At 40.6% G+C, this 6,488-nt stretch overlaps 1 pseudogene across 1 annotated transcript in view; it reads right to left on the reverse strand.

Moving 5' to 3' along the window:
* Positions 1–5,776, reverse strand: part of LOC105822528 — a 12,571-nt pseudogene extending 6,795 nt beyond the window's left edge. The window contains exon 1 of the transcript XR_001138106.1: positions 5,731–5,776. The product of XR_001138106.1 is annotated as an elongation factor 1-alpha 1 pseudogene (transcript). The remainder of the gene's footprint in view (positions 1–5,730) is intronic.
* Positions 5,777–6,488: the final 712 nt, after the last annotated feature.

Raw genomic sequence — 6,488 nt, forward strand, 5'->3', positions numbered from 1 at the left:
GTTTGCTGGCCATTATTCTGTCTTCTTTTGAAAAGTTTCTGTTCATTTCGCTTGCCCATTTGTTGATGGGGTTGTTTGATTTTTTCTTTTATATCTTTTTATGGGACTGAAGCCGGGCATTGTCATATGAATAAATAATAGCAATAACGGTGCATCCATAAACAGTAACTCCTGGGGTTTTAAGGCCTTAGAAAATGTTTTGAACACACACACATAGAGCTTTGAAATAAATATTTAAACCATGTTTGCAAAGCCTTCAACAAACGGAGTTTGTAATGGAAACAATAGACTTTTAATGATAGAAACATTAGCAGACCCTGTAACAATATCGTAAATCATTTCTAAATAACAATATTGATAAGATGAGGCTTTCGAAACCACCCAGGACACCTCTTTAGCTAATTAAAACCAGAGAATGGATGCAGCTCTTTTATCATTCACAATGTTGTAGCTCCGATCATCCCACAGTGAATGATTTTACTTCAGTAATAACCCTGATCTGAGATTCAGTTAGCAATTACCACATCAGACTTTATCTACTGGTAACAACTGGTTCGGAAGATATTGCCCTGCATGCATTAATTTCATCATGCTAATAAAGTTCCCTGTTATAAAAAGCAAAAACATATTAACCTGTCTAATGCAATATAAGAACCATATACATCTTTCTTGCTAAGCGTTTCATTTCTATTTCAAAACTTAAGTGGTTAAAGTATATTAGAACAGAAAGTAACAAGCTATAATCTTCAGTGAACACAATAACATAACTAAGCACCAACAAATTTTCCTGTGAGTAATTGCAGCTATTGTAATTTATACACATTCTATTACCTTGCTATTTGCATAACAATGCAAGACTGCTCATTTCCAAACACTGAACACTGTCGTGGAAGCATATGCATCTTGTCTTTTCCACAGAATTCAAGGAGGCCACTGCTGACTCCAGTCAACTCCCTTGGAGCACCTGGCACGTGTGGACTGATAGAAACACACACTAAAGATGTAGATGTGACTAATGAGGACAAGCCAGTACCTCCGGGGCACAATCCCTGGCACAGAGCAAGCAATTTATAGAGATTTGCTGAACGAAGGAAAGGAGCTCTATTGTCTCGCTCAACAGTAACAGCTCTCTGCTTACAGGTCGGATCTGTCCTGGAGACCCTTTTCCCTGTCACCCTCTTCTCCCCCTCCTGAGCCCGCACAGGCACCATCTCCATTTCTAAGTGAGGAATCCGAAGCAGGGGTGCCTCACTTTCCCTTGATTGGTACCCCCACCTCACCTTTGTAAACTTCCCCGTCCTAACATTCGTGATGTGACTGGCGCCGGCTTGCTCTGAGTCCTCCCTTTCCAATCCTAGGTTTCCTACCGGCTTATTCCTCTTTCAGAATTTTAAGTATGAAGATGTTACAATTGTTAAAAATCTCAGTGGAAAAATGAATCATGCGATTAAAACCAATATATGTGGCATTTTTCTCTCCCATCTCCAAGGACTCATCCGTAATCCTCGACTCTTTATTAAAGCGATGCCTTAGCTTTCTACAGGACATGGCCTCACGGCTGGTACTGCCAGCCTTGGGAAGCCCAATCATCCTACAGGAATGAAAAAAAGCAAGTGTCTGTGGCTCAATTAAACCCAAAGCAAAACACGCACGTTGCCACCCTTTATAGTAATAGTTAAAGCAGAGCACTTGCATGCCCACCGTGACGGGCAGTTGCATGTGTCCTTATACAAAGGGCCTGGGCCCTGTCCTGGGACACGGGCCAGAGAAGAGCTTTGTACAAGCTACAGCCCATTCCTGCTCAGCACCCAGAGGTCTGTCCACACCATCCAGGCGGGGAAGCTCAGTTCTCCCTCTCAGGAGTGTGACATTCACACATACGCTCTAGTACTGGCAGGAGGCCTAGCAAACAGTCATGGAAATGCCGAGGATTTATAGACTGAAAATGTGCTCACAGATAGCAGCACCGGCTTTTCCCAGTGAACCTGTGTGCTGTGACCACACCGTGGGAGGCCTAGGTGGGGCCCGCGGAGCTTGGCAGAAACTCTAGTGGAGACCCAGTGTGGATGTGTACAGATCAGAGCTATAAACCTGGTAACAAACACTCCTCTGTGGCCTTGCGAAGACGATGGAAACACCGGCACTTTTAAGATTACAATGACAGGAAAGAGGGAGGCCACTTGGAAAGCTGACTGTCATAAAGAATTGCTTCTAGGTTTCAGGTATACACGGCACAAGCCAGAACTGGGCTTCCCCTTCAGCCCCTAAAGGCAGCTGTGCCCGCAAGAGTAACCTTCTGGAGAGAACTGTGCCTCTGAAGGTCAACATACTAATCTGATGACAGTTTCTTGTTCAGTTCCAAATGCTAGCCAAGGACATCTCTTTAAAATTTATAATGAAACCTCTTTAAAAAAATTTATCCAGCCAAAATTTTACTCTATTTCATTAAATCTTACGTTCTCCATTAATTGCAGAGTCACACGCAGAAAGCCACAATTGGGCTAAAAGGAGGCAGAGGCAGAGGTGGCTGAGCCCAGTAAACAATTCACTGACTGTACTTTGCAATTTGGGACAAAAACTTTATTTACTCGGTCCCACACATACTTAGCCTGTGCTCTGGGCTCTCATAGCACTTTCATTCTGGAATCTAATTCCAGAGTTTATGGCCTTCAAGGTTTATGGTCCTTCCCAATAAAGCTTTCTTCACCTATTAATATGCATCGTGGTTCCTCTTCTCAGAACGGCAGTTCTTGTGAAAGCCGAGCAATTTTTATGGAATACACATACAGCTTGAATGGGAAGTCTGCAGTAAGACTTTTGGATAGGACTTTGGATAGGATTTTTGTTTTGGGGTGTGTGGAGGGGCAGAGAGAAAGAGAGAGATGAATTATGAGCAGATTCTAACAGTTTTTCTTGTCTATTCTAGTTAGTTTGAGGAAAGAAAGGAAAGGAAGAGATAAAAATATGCAAACTGTAATTTTCATTTCAAATAAAGTCTTCTATTGCTTGTCTTGTGATTTTTTAATAGACTATTGGTCTGAAATTACGGCCTATTAACAGTTCATTTGCCTAAACTTAATCCTACAGTGACACCAGAGAGAGGAGAAAAAGTAAGAACAAAACTCTCAAGCCAATTATTCTGCAACTAAAATGGCCAGTCATTTTATTTCTCCGTATTTCTCTTCTCAAGCCCTTTTCTCCCGTTCACCTTCTAACGACTCACCCACCATCATTAGGAGGATTTTTGACAACCCAAGAAAGCAAATGCTGTCACTCTGACTTTACTGCTCACAAGATGGTTGTCAATTAATGTCATCTCCTGGTCTCAGCTAGGAAGAATGACCAAATTCCAGAGATTTTCCTTGTCTTTCCCAAAACAGAGTTGGCGTTCATTTCCTAATTATTTTTTCCCTTACACTTGGCCACACTACAACTTGTAGGCACAGGAGTACTGTCCACATATTAGAACCTGCCTATTTCCAAATAAACATCCCTAAATTTCAATGCTCAGAGGCCACTGTATAGATTAATCTGACCCCAAGATATAAGATATCTTGTATCTTGCATAAGGCACATTTTGAGGTAAGAACCATAAACAGAAATGTAAACAGTAAACAGAAATGCCATATCAAGAAAGAATTATTTTCACTGCTTTCCTCTGCTTTCTGAGTCATCTCTGTCAAGTTCTCAAAACTATGTGCCTCCCCACATCATCTAGAACCATAATATGCATATATATATTTGTAAAATAACATTTGCTTCCTGTCTCTTTCATATAAAGGACTTGGCAATGTGTGTTTTCTATGCACTACTGTTTTTAACAATAACAGGAGGGGGGAAAAATAATAATAATGGCTAATATTCCTCTGGTTCTCATGAGGTACCATGCATTATACTAAGCATTTTGCAATATGTGCAATATCATTTAATCCTTAAAACACCTCTCTAGGAGGTAGGTACTATATTAATACCATTTTACAGAGGAGTAAATGGAGGCATACGCCTATGTCACAGAAATAGTCAGGGATTCATACTCACGTCTTTCTGGTTTCAGCATTCAAGCTCTTAACTGCTGTACACTACTGGGGCATAGTAACAGGACTACTGGTCGGCCTTAGCTTTGACTCAAAAGAAAAAATACATAGCATAAATGTGCATATCCTAAGTATGATGTACATATTTAGGTTATATAAATAGTTCTAAACCATAAATTTTTTCCACTTCTCTGGTATAATATACACATAATTTGTGAATTAAAACTTAATTGAGCACATAGCTATTGGCAAATTACAAAATATTCAAAACTTACATCAACTCAGCCTTCATTCCATTATCAAGAGAGAGGCTGCTTATGTATTCTTATTCTGGCAATTAAGGACAAGTATGTTTTCTAAAGAAGTGAAGGTTATTTTGACTTTGATAAGTATATTGCTCACTGTCTGATCATAAAGGGCCGGAGCTGGAGATGAATAACAGAATACTTTGTCCTTCACTTCGGGCATGATGGCTGGACCTCCCGGGCTGTAAATTTCCCAATATTTGATGGCCCCAGTGTCAGCAGCAAAATGATGCATAATAAACACGACAATACATTATGTGCCACTTCTTGATTTGGCACCGAGTCAGGGAAGGAAACAGTCGATTTTTGAATGAGTTTTCTGCAACAATACACAGGCAGTATGCATTGGAGAGATCTGAAGAGGAAAATTGAAGCTTGTTTTTCATCCCACAGCCTCCAAACTTCCCTTTGAAACTGACTATCTGGAGTGACGTGAACCCCTGTAGCACCATCGTTGGGTTGATATCAGGAAGAACAGAGTACACAGGCTTTCATCTAGCCAGGAGAAAGGAAACAGAGCTTATTTTGAATGGGAAGGAAAAAAGATACTTGATGAAAGCCAAATAAATAAGCTGCCTAAATCCTTTGACAAAGGAGAAACAGAGGGAATGGGTTTGTGAAATAACATGCAAACCTAAAAATGTTTCAATAATATTTTTAATTGTTCCATCTTAACCAGAACATTTTTTGCAAAGTTCAAAACCTTGCTTTAGAATGAAAAGAGAAAACACTATTTGAAGGCCTGCCTCTATGCAATGGTATTTCTTAGGCACTAAGGAAAATGTAAGCTACGAAAAAGGAATGGCATGGGGGTGCACACATAGCTTCACCTGTGGCAGATGTCTCCCCGTGCATCCAAATCAGAGACTTCTGGTGCTAGTGGGGACCTCAGAGGTTACTGGGTCTGACCCTGACGTTTCATAGATGACAGGCTTAAAACTGTTAAGTGACTTGCCCAAGGTCATGCTTGGAGTTGTATTCTTTTTACTGTCTGAATAACAAATGGCCAATGGACAGAAGCCAAAACAGGATTATATTCTAAATTACTCAAAGACTTTTTTATAAGAAATATGGTAGTAATCATGGTACCTAAACCCACTTATCTACCAAAGCATACTATCAGAAATCTAAGAAATATAGACACACAGTGTTTCCTAAGGCAAGAATTGTTTTCTTTAAATCAGATAGTCTGCCAGGCATACTTGCTTTATTCAGAATCAGTTTAGGGTTGCCCACTCAGTTGTTCTTTCCAGGAAGGACAGAGGAAAAGTCCAGGAGTTCTTCTCAGGGAGCAAAAACAAAGCCAAGCATTTGTGTACCTCTTTTATTTGAATCTCACATCAAATCTGTAAGTGCAAAAGCACTTGGACATCAGTCAACTAAATTCTTACCGGCAAACCCACAGGCATAGAGCTTGCAGTAGAGAAATGGAGACATTTTCCAGTTTCTCTGCATTCTATCATTTTATTCCAGGAGCTCAAAAATGACCCTATACTTTTCTGAAAAAAAGCAGAAATGAAACTTCTTGGGTTGTTTGCTTTTCATTGTCCCAGAACCTGACACATCTGAAAGTCCCAGATGACATCAATCTAGCCCTAGAGACCTGCTCCAATTCACAAGATGGTCTTCCCAAGGCCACTCTCTCCTTCTGGAAGGTCCCTTGAAAGTTGAGATGGACCCCAAACAGGCCAGAGGCTGCACATGCTCCCTTCAATCTTAGACCCTCACCGAGAAAACATTAAGGTGGGCTTTCAAAATGATTTAAAAAATTCCTTCTGGCCCAAGCATCCCCTCAAACCCCTCCCACCATCATAACTTAACAATCAAATTTAAAGAGGATAACTTTTTCCCCAAGGCCAAGCTCACTATGGCTTGGTATCCAGGAACTTCCTTTGATTATTGGCTATCATGGATCAATCCCAACCATTACCTTTACAAGCATCAGATTCATTCATATTTTCCAAAACTAGACTCTGGAGCTGCAGCCAGCATTCAAACTGTTCTCCAGCCCCCACCTCCTGCTTGTCTCCTACAGGATCCTATTTGCAAATAGGACTCTCATGTAGGAGTATAGTTCCTGAGAAAAATCAATTTTTTTCTTCTTTTCCCCCATCCTTCTTGATCTTCATTTCATGCAGATAACAGAGTA

The sequence above is a fragment of the Propithecus coquereli genome, unplaced genomic scaffold (genome assembly GCF_000956105.1).
Source record: "Propithecus coquereli isolate 6110/MARCELLA unplaced genomic scaffold, Pcoq_1.0 Scaffold62, whole genome shotgun sequence".
In the NCBI taxonomy this organism is placed as follows: domain Eukaryota; kingdom Metazoa; phylum Chordata; class Mammalia; order Primates; family Indriidae; genus Propithecus; species Propithecus coquereli.